This window comes from Chlorocebus sabaeus, chromosome 10, assembly GCF_047675955.1.
Source record: "Chlorocebus sabaeus isolate Y175 chromosome 10, mChlSab1.0.hap1, whole genome shotgun sequence".
NCBI classification, from domain to species: Eukaryota; Metazoa; Chordata; class Mammalia; order Primates; family Cercopithecidae; genus Chlorocebus; species Chlorocebus sabaeus.
In genome coordinates, this window is record NC_132913.1 from 101,116,930 (window position 1) to 101,142,919 (window position 25,990).

Sequence of the window (25,990 nt, forward strand, 5' to 3'; positions counted from 1 at the left end):
TGATAATTGTGTACTTATTTTAACATACTAGAAAAATATGATATATTAAAACAAAGTTTGGCTGATATTGTTTAGGATAAAGGTAACTAAAATTTATAAATTTAAATAAAACATTAAGGAAAAAATTGGACCTTATTGTAGGAGCCTGACTGTGGCAGCCATTGTGAGGGTAGCATGTGACTGTCTGAGGTTCAGTAAAGGGAGGTCCAAAGCAGCCCTTTCGGCTCTGTAGGTATTATTTGATTATAAGGAGTCAATATTTCTCTAAGAGCTCTCAGAGTAAGGAACCTTGTTCTGGAGAAGATGTCCCATACATAGCAGAACTGTGACCAAGATGGCACTTTAGAGCCACTGCTGTTGCCACCTCTCTCCTTGAAACTTGGTCTTTCTCTCCGTCTGGTGCTTCTGCTGTCTCCCATCTCCTCCATAAAATTTATTTCTCTACCCTCCTTCCAACTTCAACTACTGCTCTAAATAACTTAATGGCTATGGTATTTCCCTATGTATGTTCCCCAAAGTTATTTCCCAGACCTTGCCCTCTAAATTTAGATGGTCTTGAGTTAAGTACTGTACCTTTGGTATAATCAGTTATGGTCAGGGTGCTACAGGGATGCCAGATCTACCTAGAGCTGTGAGCAGGGCATGTTCATTCAGACAGTCTGTGAGCTGAAGAAGAAGACAGTTTGATGTCATCTCCAGGATATCATTAATGTCACTCAGGAGGAAATTGAGGTCTAGGGATGATTATACAGCAAATGAGTACACATTCAAGTCTAGAGTCCATTGGGTTCATTGCTAATCAAATATTATCCCCATTTATCTGAAGATATTTATTATGGATCATCAGCACATGAGATATTATGAAGTAACTAAAAGTGATTTAGACATAGTCTTTCCCCTTTAGAAAACTAATATAGGAAATAGATCCCAGCAATGTGGACAATTAATGGACTGTGGAAAGGAATAGGTTTAGTCTACTAGAAAGTCATGAAATAATGAAGGTTCATTTTCTGAATCTACTGAATTACTTTGATTTTTTTTTTCATTTCCTTTTGTGTCTTTCCCTTCCAGAGGCCTAGTACTATCATGACATGTCTTGTTCTAGAATTCTCTTCTTTCCCTCACTCAGTCCCTATCAAACTAGATATATTTACTCCCCAGAGAAAACATGTTTCTTTCAGCTCTTTTTTCTTCTTTTCCTTTCCTTTCCTTTCTCCCTTCTTTCCTTTCTTCCTTCCCTATTTCTATCCTTCCTCTCTCTTTCTTTTTAACATTGTCAATTGACAAACAATCTCTCTCGGGTAAGATTTTTTAAAAGGAAGAACCCCTGGCACTATATTTATTTATTTTTTTGTATCACTGATTACTTTTTTGGTTCCATTGTTTACATTTCCCCATCATCTTACTGACTGCTTACTGCTATTCTTCAAGAGTTCTATATTTGTCTTCTGTCTGCTATTCTTCAAGAGCTCTATACTGAGTATAGACAAATATGTACAAATATAAAATGTGTGTATATCTTTGCTTTTCTATCTTATTAAGTCTATTGTCATGGCATATATTTTTGCATCTCTTCCTATATTGTCTGTTTCTAATCATATTTCCAACTGCTTTTGAAATATTTATATGGGTGTTGCACTATTGCCTCATCTTAATGCTTTGAAAATTAAAGCATCACATCGGCCCTGCTCTGCAATAGGGATATTCTTATCCTAGGAATTAGTTTTAAATAACTAATTTTCATCAATGATCAGGTCTTTAACTTGATCCTTAGTCTTCTCTTTCTTGAATTTCAGGACATTACTACTTTTTACCTTTATTAATAATCTGCATGTGGATATTCAAAAAATTTAAAATCTGTTTTCCTCTATATTGAAACCCTTCCATTCCTTCAAGAACCCAAAACCTACCACACTCATAAAATTATCAGACTGCCACACCATTTGGTAACCTTTATAACTATATTTTTCTAATACCACATGAATTAGCAATCATTAGGTTAAAGAGATATTTTAGAATAGGAAGTAATATTTCTAAAAATAAAACATTTATCTAAAAAATGGTTTATAAAAAAGTCACTTTTTTGGCTAATTAAACATAATATAGTCGTTATAATACTATAGGCAGAGAAACTTACATGGCTGATGTATAGTATTAATTTTTAGGTTCATTTTAACATGCAGTTATTGGCACCACATATTATAATAGAGTGGAAAAATTCAAGTGTCCATTAATAAAAGACTAGAAGCAATCATGGTACCTCCATACAGTAGAATGTTTTATAGTTTTGAAGAAGCTTGGCATATATCCTGCAAGACCATTGAGTCAAGGGAAAAAGCACATTGCAGAAGAGGGTATGCAGTCTAATATATGCATACAACACAATGTTCATACAAAGACATACACACATTTTATATTTGTACAGGGTCAGTGTTGAAAATTATGCAACAAATTGTCCACACTGGCTTCTACTAAGGTAGTGTAATAGTTACTTTATACATTTTAATATATTTTGAAATTTCACAATAAGCCTAAATTAATATTATAATAAAACAAATGTATTACAAAATAACAAGAAAAGTAAAGAACATTGGGAAAATAAATGCTATCATGTTAATGGACATATTCCATTTCTAGTTGTTTAATAATTTTGAAAATGAAAAATCTTATGTTATAGTACATTCTATATATTAACAGCTTTAATACTTAATAGTTGCAAGGGTCATTTGTAAATAAAGATATTTTTAAAATTATTTCATTATTTTGGCCCTGTCTTTAAGGCTTCAAAAGATATTCATATTATTTGAGAAATACATGTTGTCTTTTCTTGTAGATGCTATAAACTTTAAACAAATTTAATTTGCTGTGTATTTTAGTTGAACATAGAGACTTACTGAAGTAAAAATAATAATAAAAGTAACTCTGTATCATTCAACAATGGCATGTTGTTATGATTTTATAGTTTCATTTATAATTTTACAGTTCATAATTTCATCCAGTTCTCTAAGACAACATACTTGATTCTTTTGCAATTAGACTTTGGAGCAATAAGATGTGATAATTTTTCTTAAAGTCATTGTAATCTAAAATTCTCCAGGTCTCACAAATCTTGCTGCTCTTAACCACTATCGGTACACCTTCAGAATGGCCACGTTTTATGCTGGAAACTGCCTTGTTTACTCTGCAAGTCCCTTGGTATTTCACTTCCACCCATTATCAGTTCTTTCATGTCTTTCTGTCCTACCCTCCTACTGCAGAAAGTTCACTTTCTGGCAGTGCCTGGTCACTGCTCACAGAGCAGCCCTAGGCATTGCTGTTTTCTGCTATCTGTGGAAGCCCAGCAACAGAAAGGTTGTAAATGGGCAGCACTTCCTTTCAGCTTTACCTTAGGAGAGACTTGCTGTTTGAAACACAAAAATGGGTGAGGACACTCTACTCTTACCATTTTGCCCCCATCTCATCCTGGCAGTGCTTGTGTTGTAGTTTCTTTACCTATAACTTGCCCCTGTCAAGACTTGTAAGAGGTTTAGGCAGAGGCTGTGCTGGGAGATGTGCACTTTTCTGTCTGTTGCTGCTTCCTTTTCTTGGTTCCTGGTTCCCACCTCTCAGGCATGAACCAAACATCCTCCTTAGACTTCCTTAATGAAGGACACCTTCTCTGCATGCAAATCAGCTCTTAAAAATGGACACCTGGGGGTGAATCAATGTCTAACCTAGTTCTAAACATAAATTTAAGCTTAGCTTGCAATTCTGTGACATGAAACAGATTTATAAGTTTGCTTAACATTATCTATACACTATAGTCATGTAAAATTGCTTTGACTGGAAACCTGAGAAACACATTTTTACTTACAATTTCTTTTTTAAAATGTGCTTTCTTTCAGAATTTGAATTGGTATTTCCAAGAACCAGATAATAATTACAAATTTCTATTCTTTTGCAGTCTTGCTCCTTCCCATAATTCTGGTATTCCAGAAAGTAGAACTAACCAAATAAATGTGCAATTTGATTTAAAATTATACTGCTGGTCTTGACAGTAAGAACAATTGTAATTTTGTCTTAACGTCCTTTTCTCACACTTACCAGACGCCATTGAAACTGTAAATACATTTTAAAAACGTGTGGAAAAACTTTTTTTCCCACTTCCTATTTATTTTGTTCTAACTGTATTTCACAATTCTCTGTTGTTCTGGTGATTTATGTGTTTGCCATTTTATCTGTGATGAAAATATTTGTAAAGTTACCATCAGTGAAAAGACTATATTCATTAATTTAAGAATGGCATGATGCTTAAGACTAAATTTTTAAAATGAATTTGATAAGGGAATTATTTTAGAAAAATAAAGACTTTAAGTTTGATGCTTTGGTTTATTTTTCAATAAGTAGATGACAAAGGGTAAAGTATATGGAAAACTAGATGAGAGGGCTATCACAGGAAGTACCCATAGACTCCGGATACATATGCAAAAGGATTTAATCATCTATTCACCATTTTGGTGAGGGAAGGATTCTTGCTTTAGGATTATGGGGATAGACTAATACACAATATTCACACGAGATTGTACAGATGAAATTGATAGCAGATTATCACATACACACACTCCTAGCCCAGGGAAAGAGGATACAGCACACCACCATGGGCCACATGAAGTTGCACTCAAGCAGAAGGAACAAGTAGAGGCTGTGGGAGAGAGGCTTCATAGTGTCAAGAGAGCATGGTGACACCTGATTCCCATGGGAAGGTGTGGTTGACTTATTTGAAAAATTCCACCACTGGCAGAAAATTGAAACCTGCTACTCAGGTATCAGCAAGAACTGCACCTAGTCCCTTTGATAAGGAGCCTTGTTTGGCTGGGAGGCCTTATCCACAGGAGCATAATGGAGAAGGAAGCTTGTGCTTAAGTCAGTTGAGGCCTTATTGGTTTCACCAGAGGGTCTTAGTTTTGGCATTACAACTCAAAATGACTCCTGTGTTGTCTTTAGTTACGAGGAACAAATATCTTCTCTGGTAGTTTAAAAAAAAAAAAAAAAGATGTTTTATTACAAAGGCAAAAACAATGGCTCTTAGGGATATGCAAGGCCCTGCACTATGGGAAGAGTTCAAGACCCAAATCTGTATTATATGTTCTCCAAGAACAGTCCCTCTTTCCCTCATTCGTGGATGATATGCTCAAATACGTGTAGAGCATCCTTGCAAGTAGGGAGCTACTTACACTTTCTCTTCCTAATAATTGTTGACAAAAAGAGTCAAACTCTGTAAAATATTTTAAGAGATTTATTCTGAACCAAATATGAATGACCATGGCCCATGACACAGCCCTCAGAAGGTCCTGAGAACAAGTGCCAAAGGTGGTCAGGGTGCAGCTTGGTTTTATATATATTTTAGGGAGACATGAGACATCAATCAAATACACGTAAGAAATGCATTGGTTTGGTTCAGAAAGGCAGGACAACTCCAAGTTGGGGGCTTCCAGGCTATAGGCAAATTTAAACATTTTCTGGTTGACAATTGGTTGAGTTTATCTGAAGTCCTAGGATCAATGGAAAGGAACGTTTAGGTGAAGATAAAGGATTGTGGAGACTAAATTTTATTGTGCAGAGGAATCTCTCAGATAGCTGACTTCAGAGAGATAGAGAGCAGGTTATAAAATGTTTCTTATCAGACCTAAAAGGGTACCTGGCTCTTATTTGATTATCTCCTGGATCTGGAAAGAAAGGAAGAAAAAAAAAAAAAGGCAAAAGAGGATTCTCTATAGGATGTGGATTTTTCCCACAGGAGACTTTGCAGAGCAATTTCAAGGTATGGCAAGGAAATATATTTTGGGGTTAAATATTTTTTTCTTGTCTTGTAATGTTATGCCAGAGTCAGATTGAAAAGTAAGTCACAACATATAGGGTCAAATAAAACTCATCTAATGAGAATTTATGGTTTGTCAGGCATGACTCCCTAGACCTCTTAGGTAGGAATTTGGGTAAGATAAAAAATCAGAACTTAGTCCTCATAATCTTGGATGTTTCTCTTGAGAGTCAGTCACCCTCCAAAGCCTTAGGATAACTTGACTTTCCAGCTACAGTGCTTGCTAACAACTGGCAACCTCTTTCTATGCTTTGCAGTTCCAATTCCAAAGAGATCTGATGATCTTTTTTGCCATTGTTGCAGAGGCATTAACACAGGGCCAAGTGCTTCCCGAGTTTATGGCCAGGTTATGAATGAGCCACTTCTGAGATAGGCATCCATTCTTATTATACTCAGTGGTAGCTAAAATAGATGTGGAGACACATAACAAAACATGGCTAAATAAAGGAGCAGAAACTGATGGCATGGATTTCCTCATCAAGGAAAGATATGGAAAGCAAGACCTTCTGAAGTATGCATAGCAAAATACCCCAGAGCATCAAACCAGTTCCTCACTGCATTTTTTTTTCTTTCAGAAAATAAAACTTTAATTTTTTAGCTACCAAGTCAAACTATGAATCAGCCTTATCTTTTCCCTCTTTCTTCTTCCCACTCCTTTCCCATCTGTATTTTTGACAAACTAAAGATGTCGTTTTCTTTCTTAATATTTCTCTCTTCCTTTGAAATATACAGACATTAGCCAGATCCAGGCTCCTTTCCCTTCAGCCTGAGTCTGTTACAGCTGTCCTCTGGCACCTTTATGGATCCTGTACCTCCAGAATCTCTCTTTGTCACTTCCCGCTGTACCTAGCCCAACCAATCCGAATGAAACACCAGTTTCAAATAGGCTTATGTATCTGTCTATTCTTCCAGAATTGTCCTCAAGGCAATACCTTGAACTGACTCCTATCTTTCTATGTATCAGCCCTATTTCCTGATAAAAAAAGAGGCTACCTTTAGGGAATTTTACACTTACATAGACTGGATAGACAGGGTAGGACGAGATTAAGATCAGGATTGTTATATGTTTTGCTGCATTTGTTATTTTCCAAACCAGATCATAACCCCCTGGAGGATAGAAATTAAGTCGGGTTCTTTTTACCCTAAAACCCATTCAATCATATACACTTTGATGTTGATTTCTTTATACTTTGAAAGCATGTATAGTAAGTTATTTGTGTATTTGTTAAAGAAGAAAGAAACACAAAAAGTGGCTCAACAGTCAAAGACAGGTTTATTTTTGGAGAATTAACCTGAGAGGGGCTTCTGGACAATTTCCGTCAGGAGCATTCACTCTTACAGACTAAGGGTATTTGAGGGTTTAGGGAGGGAGAGCTTATCACAGGCTCAGAATGTTTCTGCATGCAGGAGAGTTTTATCGTGGGGTTGGCATGTCTCTGGACAGAGACTAGGCTATCTCAGGGTTAGCATGTTTCTGGTCGGAGTGGAGGTTATCTCAGGGTTGGCATGTTTCTGGTCAGAGCGGGGTTTATCTCAGAGTTGAAATGTTTCTGGGCGGAGGTGTCACTTGTGGTTTATGGTCATGCTGACATAGCCATTAGGCTGATGGTTTGGGGCTGGATTTAGGTGGTTTTTAATCAAGGGGAACTTAAAGTGGCTGCGTTTGTCCAAGATGGCGATGCTTCTGCTCTGTCAATTTGTATTGGTTATTTGATTCAATTGCTTAGGAAAAAATAAGTATGGCTATTTTGTCTTATCTGATGGGATTACATAGTGTAAAAATGGACTGGCTTAAGTAGGGCATCTCAACATCTCACAGCCACAAACTGAATATTGAGGCCTGATAATGAATTCATGTTGATGATCTTTTCAATGGTATTGTAAAATAACTCCCTTATTGATTAAACACAGCTCTTGATTTTTCTAAGTATATAAGTGAAACTCAAAGAATTAAAACAATAAAGTTTTTCCTGGGAGAGGGAAATCAGGAAATCTGATATAAAATGCCAGTTTGCCTCAAATTAGTAATTACTTGTGTAAAGTGTACACTAAAAGATACATAGCCTGCACACAGTGGCTCACACCTGTAATTCCAGCACTTTGGGAGGCCAAGCTCGGCAGATCACTTGAGGTCAGAAGTTCCAGAGCAGCCTGGCCAACATGGCAAAAACCCATCTCTACAAAAAAATACAAAAAGTAGCTGGGCATGGTGGCACACTCCTATAGTCCCAGCTTCTCAGGAGGCTGAGGCAGGAGAATGGCTTAAACCCAGGATACAGAGGTTCCAGTGAGCTGAGATTGCACCACTGCATTCCAGCCTGAGTGATAGAGTGAGGCTCCATCTCCAAAAAACAAACAAACAAAAAAAAACAAAAACAAAAACATAAATACCATTAACTATGTGATTTGTTGAAATTATGTTCTATGTATTTACTTTTGTATGTATTTACTTTTTCTATGTATTGACTTTTGTCACGTTATTTTTTTTCAACTTAAGGGTGAATGTCAAACATGCATAAACCTCACCTGTAGAGTCTATTGTCTTTTAGCTTTGTTATGCCATAATACTGATTTTGTATGCATATATACATAATTTGGTAGATATTTAGCAATGTTACATTTGGAAAAACTGGGCCAGTATACTATAATCAACTTTGGAAAAGTTGTTCTCATTTGCAATTTTTCTTACAATTGAACAAATGACCGTTAGATACTTCATTTTTCTAAGTATATGGATTAAAATATAGCTTGTAGAAATGTCAGAGTATTCTAACTTCAAATGTAGGAAAGGGTTTTGTGTTGTTTTGTAAGTTCTTTCTTCAATTTTGTGGGTTAGTAAGTATATAAAAAGAATTCATTCTGACTGCAGGCTGACAACATTGGATTGGCAGCTGAAAAAAGTTGTCAGCATCGCCTGTCAAATTAAAACTTAGCAGTGTACAAGGTTTATAAAAGCTTGAAGCTATCCTGTCAATACTGGCATTTCATTAAGGATTAATTAACCCGAATTTGGTTGCTAATAAAGACCAAAATATCAATCATTTCTCTCACAAAATGTGTGACTAACTTGTAGCTTACGCATTGTATATGTGCATATTCATGGTTAAGAAATGAAATACTATAGGTCTTTTTTAAGTTTATACTAAAGGCAACAGTGTGCAAAGAAAAGTGGAAGGTTTTCTTTAAAATTAGATCAGAGCATACGCATAGCTAAAACTGACTTCAGTATTTGCTGCAACCAGGAAAATAGAAGACGATACTTCTTTTCTTTGAAGACCATTCCAGAATTGATTTTACACTTCACTTTTCTAATGTTCACATATTAGAAAAAAAGTTAATCTTATTTAAAATGCTAAAATAGATCACTTCATATTTCCAACTTACTACAATATGGTGAAAATGTTGCTAAAGTTCTATATAAATTATATGTGTTAAATAAGTAAATGAAATTACCAGACTCTCATTACTTTTCTGCTCTTATAGCAATAATAAAAACATCACTTAAAGCTTCTGTGTTACATTAAGTCATTACTGGGCAACTTATTTAATTAAAAATAAGCTTATCCATTATGTAACAAATATTTTATTGGTAATGTATTGTGTTCCCTGAGCTCTGCAAAGTAATGGGGATAAATGGTAAGCAAAACAGACACATTATGTATCCTCATGGATTTAACAATTTATTGGGGGAACAACTGTGTGTTTAAGTCATACTACAATGCAAAAGTATAGCTCTATATGTGCAATGAAGGAGTGGTTTCCAAGACCATAAGAGTCTGTGATAAGGGGGTTTACAGAATAAAGCAGATCAAGGAAGTCGTCTTTAAGAGATTGCCCTGGAGTTTAGACCTAAAGAATTTGTGAGGAGGTATCAGTTGAAAGAGTCAGGGAGGCTGGGCATGGTGGCTCACGCCTGTAATCCCAGCACTTTGGGAGGCCAAGGCAGGCAGATCATGAGGTCAGGAGATCGAGACCATCCTGGCTAACATGGTGAAACTCTATCTCTACTAAAAACATACAAAAAAATTAGCCGGGCGTGGTGGTGGGTGCCTGTAGTCCCAGCTACTTGGGAGGCTGAGGCAGGAGAATGGCGTGAACCCAGGAGGCGGAGTTTTCAGTGAGCCGAGATCACACCACTGCACTCCAGCCTGGGTAACAGAGTGGGACTTTGTCTCAAAAAAAAAAAAAAAAAAAAAAAAAAAAACCAGAGAGAGTCAGGGAAACATCTGCCCAGACAGAAGGACTGAATAAAAGGCCATTTGGCAAGAAGAAGTGCAACAAACACAGGGACTGGTATGAGCTGCATTATGTCACACCAAATAGATATGCTGAATTCTTAACCCCACATACCTTAGAATGTGACTTTATTTGGAAACAGGAACTTTGCAGATTTTACAAAGTTAGAATGAGGTCACTGGGGTAGACCCCAATCCAATATGACTGGTGTTCTTTAAGAAGGAAAAATGTGGACCTGGACATGCAGAAGAAAGACTATGTGAAGAGACACACAGAAGGTGGCCATATTCAAGCCAGGAAATTCCTGAGGTTACCAGAAGCCAGGAGAGAGGCCTGGAGCAGATCCTTCCCTAGCACCTTCAGTGGGAGCATGGCTCTGCTGACACCTTGATTTTGGCCTTCTGGCCTCCAGAAGTGAGTGTGGCACAATAAATTTCTGTTGTTATCAGCCACTCTGTGATACTTTGTTACAGCAGCCCTAGGAAAGTAATACAGGGACTGAAAACATACCAGTGTAGATTGCAATGGAAGAATAAGAGCAACTTGATCTGAAGAGAGGATAGAACAATAGGCAGGGACAAGACAATAGGTCCTGAAGGCCATTTTTGTGAGTTTTCTTTTTATTCTAAGAGCAAAGGATCTAAGAAGTACAAGAAAAAGATGATAGTAGCTTGGATACTAGAGTGGTAGTAATGGTTATGGAGAGAAATAATTGGAAATATGGAAGTGGATAGAAAATTATGAATAAACCACAAAAACTCAGGATTACTCAAGGACATCATTTCAGCAATTGTGTTGGCTTTTGTCATCAATTTTTCAATCTCTGTTGAAAAATAGAGTGTCAGCATCAAAGCATACTCTTTTATTCTATTTTTTTCTTTTATGGTTTTTGTTAACAGATTGAGGAGTAGTTGGCAGGTAACATAATGCATATGTTTAAAAAGTGTGAAATTTAATAAATTTTGACATAAAGTATCATCACAATCAAGATAATTAACATCCAATAATCTAATATCCAATAATCCAATAATTAATGTCTAAACCCAAAATTTTCCTAGTGCCTCTGTGGTTACTTTACTTATTTATTGAGATGGAGTCTTGCTCTGTTGCCTAGACTAGAGTGCAGTGGTGTGATCTTGACTCACTTCAACCTCTGCCTCCTGGGTTCAAGTGATTCTCCTGCTTCAGCCTCCCAAGCAGCTGGGACTATAGGTGCATACCACTATGCCCAGCTAATTTTTGTGTTTTTAGTAGAGATGGGGTTTCACTATATTGGCCAGGCTGATCTCAATCTCCTGACCCTGTGATCCACCCACCTCAGCCTCCCAAAGTGCTGGGATTATAGGCATGAGCCACTGAGCCCGGCCATTACCTAATTTTTCATAATATTCCTTTCTCTGAAATTTATTTTTCTTATATTGTCATCCCAGGTTTTTTATTATTAGCATGACATATTATTTCCCATTATTTTAAAACTTATTTGTATCTTTGTATTAAAGAGAGTTCCCTGCAGACAGCAAATAATTGGGTTTTACTTTCTTGTTTAATTTGATAATGTCTGCCATTTAATTGGAATATTTAGTTCACTTACATTTTATGTGACTGTTGGTATGGTTAGGTATTAATCCACCATTTTTTTTTTGAGACAGAGTCTTGCTCTACACTCCAGGCTGGAGTGTAGGGGTGCCATCTCAGCTCACTGCAACCTCTGCCTCCTGGGTTCAAGTGATTCTGCCTCAGCCTCCCAAGTAGCTGGGACTGACTACAGGTGCATGCCACCATACCTGGCTAATTTTTTGTATTTTTAGCAGAGGCGGGGTTTCACCATTTTAGCCAGGATGGTCTTGATCTCCTGACCTCATGATCTGCCCACCTCGGCCTCCCAAAATGCTGGGATTACAGGCGTGAGCCACCATGACTGGCTCATCCACCATTTTCTACTTGTTTTCTATTTGTTTCCTTTGTTCTTTGTAATTTTTCCCTTTTTTCATACTTTCTTTAGGATTATTTTTATTATTCCATTTTAGGTATATTGTTACCTTATTAGTCATAACGCTTTGATTATTTTGGTGGTTGTTTCTTGCTTCAAGTTAGTATTAAGTTATGTACCTCTTCACATATAGTATGAGGAACTTGTAAGAGTATATTACTACTTCCAATTTCTTCTCCTGGCCTTTCTGTTATTATTGTCATGCATATTATTGTACATATGTTATAAAAGTCACAGTACAAGTAACTTATCATTGGAATGTATTTAAATATTAAGGAAAACATCTTATGTATTTACCTAAAAAGTTAATTCTACTTGTGATCTTCATTTCTGTGTGGGAATGTTGATTTTTGCATGATTATCATTATACTAAAGTACTTCTTTGGACATTTCTTGTAGTGTGGGGTTTGTTGGTGAAGAATTGGTTCATTTTCTTTGTCTGAAAGTACTTAGTTTAGCATTTTTAAAACGCTATTCTTCCAGGTTATAAAATTCTAGATTGGCAGTCTTAATATTTCTTTTAGTATTTAAAAATGTTGCTCAACTGACTGCTCACTTCATTGTTTTCTACTAGAAATTGGCTGTCATTTTGATCTTTGTCCTTTGTAAAGGCATATTTCTTTTTGTCTGACCCCATTCAAGATTTTGTCACTGATTCTGAGCAATTTGAATATAATGTATCTTGACGTAGTTTTCTTCATGTTTCTTGTGCTTGAAGTTTGATATGATTCTTAGAACTGAGAGTATATAGTTTGCCTCAAATTGCAAGATTTTGTCTACTATTTCTTCATAATTTTTTGTCCCTTTTTATTTCTCCTTTCCTTCAGAGACTCCTGTTGACAAAAAGATTCAAACTCTGTAAAATATTTGAAGAGATTTATTCTGAGCCAAATATGAGTGACCACGGCCTGTGACACATCCCTCAGGAGGAACTGAGGACATGTGCCTAAGGTGTCAGGGTGCCGCTGGGTTTTATGCGTTTTAGGGAGGCATGAGACATCAATCAAATACATTTGAGAAATACATTGGTTTGGTCCAGAAAGGTGGGACAGTTTGAAGCAGGGGGGAGGGCTTCCAGGCTATAGCTGGTAAATTTAAACATTTTCTGGCTGACAATTGGTTGAGTTTGTCTAAAGACCTTGGATCCACAGAAAGGAAATGTTCGGGTTAAGATAAAGATTGTGGAAACCAAGGTTCTTTTGAAGTCTCATAGTGGCTGCCATTAGAGACAATAGATGACAAATGTTTCCTATTCAGACCTTTAAAAGGTGCTAGACTCTCATTTAATCTCTTCGGGATTGGGAGGGCCTGGGAAAACAAAGATCTAGCTATGTTAATAGAGATTCTTTACAGATGCAAATTTTCTCCCACATAGGACAGCTTTGCAGGGCCATTTCAAAATATGGCAAGAAACATGTTTGGATTTTCTTCTTTGTCAGGTAATGTTACATGTAAAATATTTGGATTTTCTGCTTTGTCACGTAATGTTATGCCAGAGTCAGATTGGAAAGTATTTCACGATATATAGGGTTAAATAAAACCCATCTGATGAGAATTTATGGTTTGCAGGGCATGACTCCCCAGATCCCTTAGATAGGAATTTGGGCGAGATAAAAAAATCAGAGCTTAGTCTTCAATCCCATTGCATTTATATTAGTTCACTTTAGGTACTCCACAGTTTATGGATGCTCTGTTAATTTTTTTTTTTTTCAGTTTGTGTTTCAATTTGTATTGTTTTGAACTCTATGTCTCCAAATTTATTTTTCTTCTGCAATCTCTAATCTGCTTGCATCTAGTAAATTATCTCAGATATTATATTAATGGTTCTATCACCAGACATTTTATTTGATCCTTTTTAACTTCCCTGTTTCTTCTTAACCTATTTAATCTTTCCTTTCATTTTTTGAACATATGAAATTTGATGTAATGACTTAAAATGTTCTTTTTTTTTTTGAGCCAGAGTCTCACTCTGTTGCCCAGGCTGGAGTGCAGTGGCTTGGTATCAGCTCACTGCAACCTCTGCCACCCTGGTTCAAGCAATTCTCCTGCCTCAGACTCCCGAGCAGCTGGGATCACAGGCTCCTGCCACCGTGCCTGGTTAATGTTTGTATTTTTAGTAGAGAGACCGGGTTTCACCATCTTGGCCAGGCTGGTCTTGAATGCCTGACCTTGTGATCCACCCACCTCAGCCTTGCAAAGTGCTGGAATTAGAGGCATGAGCCACTGTGCCTAGCCTTAAAATATTCTTGTCTAATTTTATCATCTGTGTCAGTTATGTTTTGGTTTGGATTGACTTTTCACATGGTTCAGATTTTCCAGTTTCTTTGCATGTTGGTAATTTTTGTTTGGATATCAAACAATGTGATTTTTACTTTTTGGGTACTGGATATTCTTATTCCATATTCTTTAGATTTCTTTTGAAAAGCAGTTAAATCACTTAGAAGCAGTGATTTAATCAGGATCCTTTTGGATCCTGATTTTAAACTTAGAAACAGAACAGAATTTAGTGCTGGGGCTGTTCTTTTTGGTCCCACATCCAAGGTGTGACCTCTCTAAGACCACTACCCAGTAGCCATATGAATTAATAAGATTTCTTAGTTTGAAAATATTCATTATCCTCAGCCTTACTGAGTTCTGAACATATTGTTCTGGCTATTCTTTTCAGGTGGCTCTTTTCATAGCCTTGGGTAGTGTCCTAACAAACATGTGCTAATTAGTACCCAGCTGAATATTCAAGGGGAATTGTTTACAGATGTCTGGAATTTTCTCTCTGCTGCCCTCTTTTCTCTTTAGTATGCACTTTACTATGCTGCTGTGGAGAGGCTATCCTACTCCAGAAAAGACTTATCATTTCTTCACACCACTCATTTATTCATTTTCTCCTTTAAACTTCTTCCAATCTGGCTTTTTATATCCTCTGAAATTCTTATCAAGTCATCAGTTCATCATTTTGCTAAATCTAGTGTTTATTTTTGGTATAAATATTCTGGCCTCCATGTCTGACCTCATCTTTTATTAATTTCTCCTTCAATCCATCACATTAAAAAAAAATTCTTCGATCACAGTAGGCATGATTTTGTTTTAGAACATTTATACTGGCTATTTTTTCTGCTTGAAATGCCCTTTCTTCAGATATTTGCCTGGTTAACAAATTCCCCTATTTCTAGACTTAACTCCTTGTCTTAGTCCATTTGTGCTGCTATAACACAGACTGTGGAATTGATAAAAGACAGATATTTATTTCTAACAGTCTGGAGGCTGGGAAGTCCAAGATCAAGTCACCAGCAGATTTAGCTCTCCGGCAAGGGCTGCATCCTCCAGAGGGAAGGAAACTGTGTCCTCACACTGCCTCCAGAGGCAGAAGGGCAAGAGAGAGACGCTCTCTCTATCCAGTGCTTTTATAAGGATACCTAATCTCATTCATGAGTATGATGGTTAATATTAGGTGTCAACTTGACTGGATTGAGGGATGCCTAGATGGCTGATGAAGCATTGTTAATAGATGTGTCTGTGAGGGTTTTGCCAGAGGAGACTGATATTTGAGTTAGTAGACTGGGAGAGGAAGATTCATCCTTAATGTGAGTGGCACCAACCATTTGTCTGCCAGTGCAGGTAGAACAAAACAGGCAGAAGAGGATAAGCAGCTTGTTAAGTCTTCTTGCTCCTTCTCTTCCCATGTTATGCTGGATGCTTGGCTTCCTTTCCTCCTGCCCTTGGACATTAACTCCAGGTTCTTCAGTCTTTGGTCTCTGAGGCTTGTACCAGCAAACTCCTATGGTCCCAGACTGAGGGCTGCACTGTTGGCTTCCCTAGTATTGAGGTGTTCAGATTTAAATTGAGCTATGCTACTGGCTTCTCTCTTTCTCTAGCCTGCATATAGATAGATATAGATATAGATCCTATTGGTTCTGTCTCTCTGAAGAACCCTGACTAATACAGTGAAAGAGGAGCCCTGAAGGTCTAATGACCTCTTAAAGGCCCCACCTCTTAATACTATCACACTGGCAACACCTGAATTTTGGAGAGGACGCATTCAAACCACAGCACTCTTCAATAAACCTAATCACCCTACTTAAAATTCCAACAACTTCCCAGGATAGCCAGTCTCTAAAGATAACCCTCAATAAACCTTGTGTAACCCTTTCCTCTCGAATCTGGGCTAGCCCTGACTTTGCAGCCAATAGAATGCAGCAGGTGTGACAATCTAGAACTTCTGAGGCAGTCAGAGGACAACTTGCAAATCTGACTGGGTCTGCTTAAATGCTAGCTGTCAGGATGCTCACTCTCAGTACACATGGAGAGGCCACCTTTAGGCACCTTGATCAATAACCTCAGCTCAGCCTACATTTGACAACCAGTATCAGCTGCTGGCTGTGTGATGGAGCTGTCTTGGACCTCTAGCCCAGACTAAAGCCCTGGCTGATAACTGTCTGTAAACACACGATAAACTGTGAGAGCCAACTAGATCAGCTACAACACAGTAATAGAAGTTAATAATAAATTGTTTGAAGCCACTAAGCTTTGAAGTGGTTTATAGGCAAGGATAACTAGGAACTCTGTTTGCCCTGCACTTCAATTTTCAGTCTCTTGCTCTTTGTCTTTTTCCCTCAGCATTTGTTATCATTTAACATACTATATGATTTATGATTTATGATGTTTATTTTTTGTCTTCTTGTCCCCACCAGATTAAAAGCTCTTAAAGGTGCCAATCATTGTTTGTTGTGTTCTCTGATATATCTCAGTTGTCTAGAACAGCATGGCTAATACATAGTGGAATTTCAATAAATATTTGTAAAAGTAATGAAGAAGGCAGTAGTCTATCCTAAAAAAGTTAAAGAAGACTCATTCAAAAGATGATCACAAATTTACTCAAATGTGGTACATTCCCAAAGCCAAAATGATAAATTAAGATGTTAACAAATATCTATTGAACACAAACTAAATTAGGGACTTATAATTATTAATAGCAAACTGGAGAGTAATTATTAGAAAAAAATGAAGCCATTTGAAATTACTTTCAAATATTACACCATTATAAGCCTCTGGATAGTGATTTTAGATTAATATAAAATTTGATGAAACCAATCATAATGAAAAAGATACCTAATTATTCTAATTATTCACTCAAAAATAATAATTAAAACAAATTTTAAGGGCATATAACCACAATTTTCAATACTTGAATTTGTTATAGTACCTTTTTTAAGTGATTACAGGGTTAACATAATTTGAGTTGTGCATATTTATTAACATTAATTTCACCTCACTTAATGGAATCTGCTGGAGATTGACTTGTGTTTCTACTAAAAATACATGAAATATATTAAGAAAAAGCAGAGAGAGCGAGCCACTGATTTATTGTGTTTGGTGTCCAAGAACAGCTCAAACTGCTTTTTGTGAAAGAGTTATGCCTTACTGTTTCCTTAAAAATGTTTTATCTGCCTGGCCTGGTGGCTCATGCCTGTAAATCCCAGCACTTCAGGAGGCTGAGGCGGGCAGATCATGAGGTCAGCAGATCGAGACCATCCTGTCTCACACAGTGAAACCCCATCTCTACTAAAAATACAAAAAATTTGCTGACCGTGGTGGCAGCCGCCTGTAGTCCCAGCTACTTGGGAGGCTGAGGCAAGAGAATGGCGTAAACCCGGGAGGCGAGCCTGCAGTGAGCTGAGGTCACACCACTGCACTCCAGCCTGGGCAAAAGTACGAGACTCCCTCTCAAAAAAAAAAAAAAGAAATAAAAAGTTTTATCTTGAAAACTGTATGTCAGTTCTTAGATAGTTAAGTTAGTAATATGAGGAATGTCTACAAGGTTTTAAGGAAAAAATACATTTTAAGAATGTTCACTGAAAACCCTTTTAAAACAATGGGTTCTGAATTTTAAAAACATTCAAATAGATTTATTTTTGAATATATAACTGGAATCTTTATTACAAAAGAATCATCAATGTTTGACTTCTAATTCATATGCCAACAAGCATTTCTAAGCAAACTATAACCAAGAAAAATGCCAAGCACACTCTGTAAGCTTAGAATGTATGTGAATTTCATATTAATTCTCTTTGACTCCTCCTGAACTTGAGCATCTTACAGGTCTGATTGGGCAATGTATCAGTTCTCATGCTCAGTGAATTCAGTCGTAGGGCACATGCAACTTAAAGCAATGAGGCCTAACTGCCGGGCTGCTTAGAACCATCAGTAGGGATGAATAGCACAGAGTCAGCATGCAAACAGAGATATCATAACATGAACAAAGAGCAAAGGCTAACATTTAGCCTGAATTTGGAGCAAAACCAAGGTTAAGACCAAGCCCTACCTCAGCACACTGATGCTTCAGTTTTACATGTTTGCTTCGTAGTCAGAACTACTTCACATTTATTTACCTTCCATTATACAATCTACACATTAAAAACAAAAGAAAACAAAACAATAATGGCCATTAAACAAAAAAAACATGATGTAGCTTGCTAAAGAATGTATGGGCTTTTTGGAAGTGTTTTGGACAGATTTCAACCTAACATTACTTTTATTTCATATTCTTTTCCTTACAGAATGGAGTATCATGATAACTAGGTATTAAGTCAAGTCAATAGTAGACCAAGTTGCCTCTGTGGAATTTAAGCTTTACAAGAAGAGAGACTAAGCATATTTAGTCCTTGGTGGTAGAACTCTTTGGTGTGAAGCCAAGTAGTTGCTTTTGTAGCTTTGATTCAAAGAAGCCAAAATCAAATGCTGTAGGGCCTGGAACGTGGTGAAAGTGAGTGAAGTGGACTAACTGGCACTGAAGCTTGTAAACCCTATCTAAAGGAAACAACCACTACTTACCTCTACCAATAGCCATGCTAGATTGTGAGAGTAGGGATGCCAGGTATTTTGTTTCTGCAAGAGAAGCCAGAAATATGGATTTATCATGTCAACTCTCCTAATAAATACTGAATTGTACTTCATTGTTTGGTGCTTTATGCAGACAAAAAAAAAAATAATAATAAAAATAAAGAAAAAAAGAGAGGGAGAGAAAGAAGAAGCAAAGAAAAGACATATACTCTTGTGTAGATTGAATTTGGTCCACAGTTTACTAGATTGAGATCTGTAAGAATAAACTAAGGAGGTAAGAGAAAGAGGAGGGCATATTAGTTAAGTGAGAAGTAATTGTAAAATATATTATAAGCATTTATTAGCACAGCGAAATTTATGGACAAAATAGAAACTTCAGCTCAAACTACATTAAGCTTTCTGCAATCAAGCTGTATAACCTTCTGCTTCTCATTGATATCCTTTTTCTTACTACTTCCTCCCTTATTCAGAGAAGTGTTGGCTAATTGTTCACAATCTTACTATGTACTCACTTTCCATTCTACTCTATTAATTAACTCTATCATTCATTGATTTAATGAATAAATATTTTTCAAGTTCCATGTACATGCATTTCTAGTTTATGTTGAAATGTGGTATAGCCAAAAAGTCACAATGATCACATGGAAGCTATTCCTAATGCCTTAGCCTCTCAGTATTTTGACTTCCCTGAATTCCAAAAGGCATCATCATTTTGCTTCAGCTTGACATCCCTAAGGTCATAATCTGGACATTGTTGTTACCAGGAAGTGTTCCATGTCTAAATTCATGAATTCAAATTTTTAACTCATTGACCCTTCCTTCCTTCCTTCCTTCCTTCCTTCCTTCCTTCCTTCCTTCCTTCCTTCCTTCCTTCCTTCCTTTCTCTCCCCCTTGCCTCTCCTGTTCTGAATTCTATCAATATTACTGCACTCCATCTATTTTTTGCTCTCATTAAATTCTTTGAACTTTATAATTTCTCTCTATATCAACATCTTCTACCTCCCAGTAGTGTGGGGTCCTGTTTTAATCAAGCTAATATTGAGGCTCTTTCATATTAGTGAATCTCATGACAAAATCTGTACTCTTTAGATCTGGATTTTTTATAGACACGACATGTAAAATTCTACCCTTTTGTTAATCCACTCCCCTCCACACTGGAGGTTGAAACCACTGCAAGTTTAGGTTCATCAAATTTGATTAGACCTCAGAATCCTCTAGATTTCTAGATCTTTTACATATCTTTTAACCATATCTTTTTCTTAATCTTCACAGTGGCTATTTTAAACCTTTCTCATTCTACTCAAGCTCTGACTGCAATTTTTTCTTACTTAACACATGACCATAAAGATAACTGCTCTTAAATTTCTTCACTTAGCTACCAACTTAACTAACAAGGTAGCATGGTTTTAAAAAGTGCTATGTTCAGGCTAATTCCTTCAACTATGCTTATTACACTATCTGCTAAGCTGTCGTCATTTTTCATTCATTCATTTTATAAATCATATATTCGTCACCTACTTTGTGACAGGTACTATTCTGGGCTCTTTGGCCACACCAATGAGTAACACATATTAGGATCCTGTTCTCAGAAAGACGTTCCATTGAAAGGAGGTAATCAGCTGTTAGAAAAATATTAGTTTCTGCTAGTAATAAGAATGGAAAAAATGCTAAGACAAGGTGATAGATTTGTCAGATAGTGAGTACCTGGGTGTGAAGATACTTCCATGAGGAAGAGACATTTGGTCAGGGAATGACAAAAAGGAGCCAACCATGAGAAGACATAGAGGAGGAGCATGTGAATTCACAGGAAAGAATAAGCACATGCATCCTAACTTGGGAAAGGACTTGGTGTATTTCATCAATGCACATGTAGTTAAACAATCATGGGTAATAGTTGGAGATGAGGTTACAAGGTCAATCAGGAGCTAAATATAGGTTATGCAGGAATCCTTTTGTGGTTGTTAAGCATGGGATTGATGTCATCCAATTTAGATTTTTAACAAAAACCCATACCATGCTGAATGTTGATGGAGCTACGTAAGGGTAGAAGAAGAGATATTATTTAGTAGGTAATTCAAGTAATGTAGGTGAGAGATAATGGTGGCTTGATTTTAGGTGACACTAGGGAAAGAGAATGGTTGACAGATTAAGAGTATATTTAGGGGATAAAGCCAGAAAGATTTGCTGATCTATTGATACAGGAGTTAAGAGAACGAAAGGAGCAAGAATAATTCCTAGTGGTTTTTGTTTGTTTGTTTGCTTGACTAATTTTGTTATGTCATTCATTAAATTGAGAATGAAAGAGCAATATTTTTTTAGATCAAAATAAAGTTGCAATCCAGAGTTAAGTTTTATGCATGCTAAATTTAGATGCTTTATTAGACATGCAAGTTAAGATGTCTAATTGGCAATTGGATATGTGAGTTTGGAGTTCAGAAGAGAGGTCAGCACTGGCCATCAATATTCAGTACCCAATGGCTTGTGGGTGGTAAAGCCATGGGACTAAGTGAGAGAATCTAGGGAGAAATCAGAAAGAGAGAAGAGAAAAAAGTTCAGGCCACATCCCTGGCTCACTCTAGTATTTAAATAATAATCAGAGAAAGAGGAACCAACAAAAGAGATTGAGAAATAGCTAGCTAGCAAGATAGGTGAAAAGACAAGGAAGATTGATACATGCTACAGAAACTAAGAAAAGAAAGTACTTCAAGAGGATGCAAATGTATATACTTGCCAGAGCTAAAAAAGAAGAAGATGCAAATGACCAACTGTTTAGCTGAGAAACTAGTAATGTTGAAACTGTGAAATAGTTGTTGAAGTTGGTCTAGAGGGGTGTCATTTGTTATAAGAACTATTTCAACTGAATTGGAGTCATTTGAGGAGAGAACGGGAGGTAAACAACAGGAGACAGAGACAACAGACAACTCTTCTTGTAAGTTTTATCATGAAAGGAGACCAAGAAGCGAAATAGTAGCTGGAAGAGAATGTGTGCTAAAGCAGGGTTTTATAAAGTGGGAAGATTCTAGAATATGCATGCTGCTAGGATTGATTCAGTAGAAATAAACTGATGATATAGGAAGAAGAGGATACTTGCATGAGCCAAGTTCATTAGAAAGTGAGCCGGAGATGGAGCTAGAGCACAAATTGAGATAGATAGAACTTTGACATCAGCAGGGACACTTCATTTATTGTGAAAGAAAGAAAGGGGATGGGTAGAAGTTTAGGTAGGTAGTTAAATTTTGTGATGAAAGCAAGGACGCCCTAGATTGAATCTATTTATCAAGATCATTTGAAAGGGAAGAGTGAGTGGAAAAGAGGTAGGGCTGGAGGCCACTGCACGACGGGAGAAGGTATGAATACTCATTTTACATAGTGTCAGAGTAAATATGCAGTGCAGTGGAGTTGCAGAGTATTAGAGAATGCCATTTTGTCACTCATGGTCATGTATTTAGAGTGAGACAAAATAGCATTGCTGTGCATCTTGAAGCTTGCACAATGTGATAGGCTGAATAATGGTCTCCGAAGATATTCAGATTCCAAACTCTGGAACCTATGAATGTTACTTTATATGACGAAAGAGACTTTGCAGATGTGAATAATTAAAGATTTTGAGTACAAGAGGTTACCCTATATTTACCAGATCTGTTCTAAATGTAGTCACAACTGTCCTTATAAGAGGAACACCATGATTTTAGCCCAGTCTGACTCATTTTGTACTTTTGACCTACATAACAGTAAGATAATAAATTTCTGTTGCTGTATGCCACAAAGTTTGTGGTACTGTGTTGTAGCAGCAATGGGAAATTAATACAGTCCACTACTTCATTCCTTTCCTTTGTATCTTTATCCTCTCCCTTCTTTCAGGCCATTTCCTGTTAGCAGGTAAACATGCTTAAGAGTTTCCTTTTAAAAAACAATATTAATAAACAAACAAACAAACAAAAAACACAGAATTTCCCACCTCTACCTGCTCAGCTCTACTTACCATACTTTTATATATAGTCCTTTTAACAACTAAGAGTTATTATTTTTATTATTTCCTTCTCATCTCCCATCCACTCAATCTTCTGCCAACTCTCATCAACTCTTTTTTCCTTAGTAAACTGCTTTCAATATTTGTCAAGGTGCTCTTATTCTTAATTCCAGTATATTATTTTTACTTCTACCCTTTTCAACCTCTTTGTTAATCAGTTGATTTTCCCATTCTGGTGATATTCTCTCCCCTTGGGTTGTATGACACTATACTTTTTAAAAAATTACATATTTCCTCTCTGACCATTCTTCTTTATTCTCCTTTATGGGCTACAATTTTTTCATGGCCTTTTCTTGGTGTAAGTTTTAAAATTTATTATTATTATTATTATTATTTTGAGACAAGGTCTCTCTCTGTTGCCTAGGCTGGAGTGTAGTGGCACAATCATGGTTCACTGCAACCTCAACCTTCCGGGCTCAAATAATCCTCACACCTCAGCCTCCTGAGTAGCTGGAACTATAGGTGCATGCTACCACACTCAGCTAATTTTGTTATTTTTTGTAGAGCTGAGGTCTCACCATGGTGCCCAGGATGGTATCAAACTCCTGGGTTCAAGCAATCTTCCTTCCTCAGCCTCCCAAAACTCTGAGATCACAGGCGTGAGCCACTGTGCCTTGCGTTGTTAGTGTTCTTAACAGAGCTCTACTTTTTTCTCATTCTACATACTTTTTTGGAGTTATCTTAGCTATTTTCCAAAACTTTCTATTTGGCACTTATAGTACTCACCTGGACAAATATACTGTTCTGTACACCTTATTGTCACGCTAAGGTGTCCTGAGTTGGAAAGACAGGCTCTGTTGTCCTGCTCCATGGCACACTCATGTCAGACTGCAGTGATTAACTGTATTGGATTTGGTGTCACTGAACTGATTTTGAATTCTGACCTTGCTTTTTTCCTACCTGCAATAGCAAGTGATTTACCTGCTGAATGTGTAAAATAGTACAAACCCACTAAACTGTTACTAAATGAGATAATGCACATCAAGTACAAGGCATAGTACCTGGCATACAGTAGGTGGTCAATAAATGTATGAAAATATTAGTATCGCTGGCTGCTTCTTTTCCTCTCTAAGTTCTGTTTCTGCTGGTAATTCTACCATGGAACTTCTCTTTTCCATTGCTGTTGCTGTAGTAGTTTCTAATGTCTCCTACAACTTTTGATGTTCACAGCTCACCATTGCCACCCCCACTCCTCTTTTTATTTTTCTGGTTCACCTTTCCTATTATTCTTGTCTTATTTTTATTTTTCCCCTACTTTCCCCATTATTCCCACATTCTCTATTTTTTCTGTTTTCCTTTCATTGTTCTCCTTCTCCTCCACTTTTTATTTTTTCTGAGTTTGCAAGTCTCAAGAAGTAGTCCAGACTACTCTTTGCAGACGTCTTCATTGCCAGGATCTGCTTCTTAGTTTTCATAGTTACTGTTTGATTTTTCGTTATAATTTATAGTAAAGATGGGAAGAAAATGACTAGTGGCAGGCCTGCAGGCCTTTCTTAACTGAAGACAGACCTAGAAAAGAAATTTAAAGAAATTTTCTCAAAATATGTTAGTGACAGACCACCTGGCAAATACTAATAATATGAGCTGATGGGAGAGTCCTTATCTATGGACTGTGGCAGCAGGATGTCTAGGATGCTTGTGGAAAACAAATCTAGAACCTACGGATTTATGTGTCATGGCCCCTGAAAATGTATATACCCTATGTCACTATCCTAATATAAAATGCAAATGTTTCATACCAAAATAGCTCCCTTTTGTGTAAGTGATGTGACTATGCACATTCCATAGCGGCTTCATTTGTTAAATCTGGGTCACTGTGTCCTGATGTGATAGGAAAGGCCTGGGAATTTGTCATCGTCTTTCTGGATCTTTCCCTGCTTTGTCTGTGCTGTTTGATTACATTTGTCCTTGAAGTCATCAGTAAAGCCTGATACTGGGTAAGGTTTATAATCTGTGTGAGTCTGATAGGACAGCTTGAATCCTTCCTTGTGTTTTCTCATTGGATTGGTGGCATTCCAGATGATTACAGTTGCTAGGAAATTTCTCTCTAGATATCTGAAGCAATAATTGGCTATGATTCCAGCACATCTATCTGTCGTGATTACAGTTCTCTTTGTGGTAATATATTATCATATGTAATTCAGTGAAGAAATGTGTATACATGCATGTAATACAATACATCAATATCTGTATCTCTGGGTCCATACAATGCCATAAGAGCAAATGTCAATCTGAGCATTGATTTAATGTTATAGAGCCTCTAGAATTTTTGACTGCTAAAAAAATAAAAAACAAATAATTTGTTCATTTGGTTTCTATTTAAGAAACCATTTCCATAGAAATAGATGCAGTTCTTTACTGAATTACATATGAACCAAATTTACAAATAAAGTTAGCTCACTTGAAAATCATCTAATCTCCTTTTGAAATTTATGACATCAATTATTTAGGTATTAATTATAAGAGAAAGAAATATATCATATTTGTATCCTTTTTTGCTGTAATGATGAATATTACATATTTCTTGAGTGTGCTATTTTCTAGAGAAATGTGTATTCCATCGTATTGTCATTAGAACCATAACATTTTCTAGAATGTTACTTACATCTTAATGAAGGGATAATCATGCTATGAAGCTTTTATATTTTCAACATTACATTTATTTCTCAATAATTCTCTCACTTTGCAGAAATGATTTTCATTCTTTTACATTTTTAATGTGTGATGTACCAAATGGAAAATAAAGATCATCCTAAATGAAAATGAGTGTTATTCATTGATAAGAATTCAATTAATCTATACAAAGGCCCCTTTCATTACCTCTTTTACAGATTTTTAAAATTCTCTGTTTCTTTTTTTTTTTTTTTTTTTTTTTTTTTTGAGACGGAGTCTCGCTCTGTCGCCCAGGCTGGAGTGCAGTGGCCGGATCTCGGCTCACTGCAAGCTCCGCCTCCCGGGTTCACGCCATTCTCCTGCCTCAGCCTCCTAAGTAGCTGGGACTACAGGCGCCCGCCACCTCGCCCGGCTAGTTTTTTGTATTTTT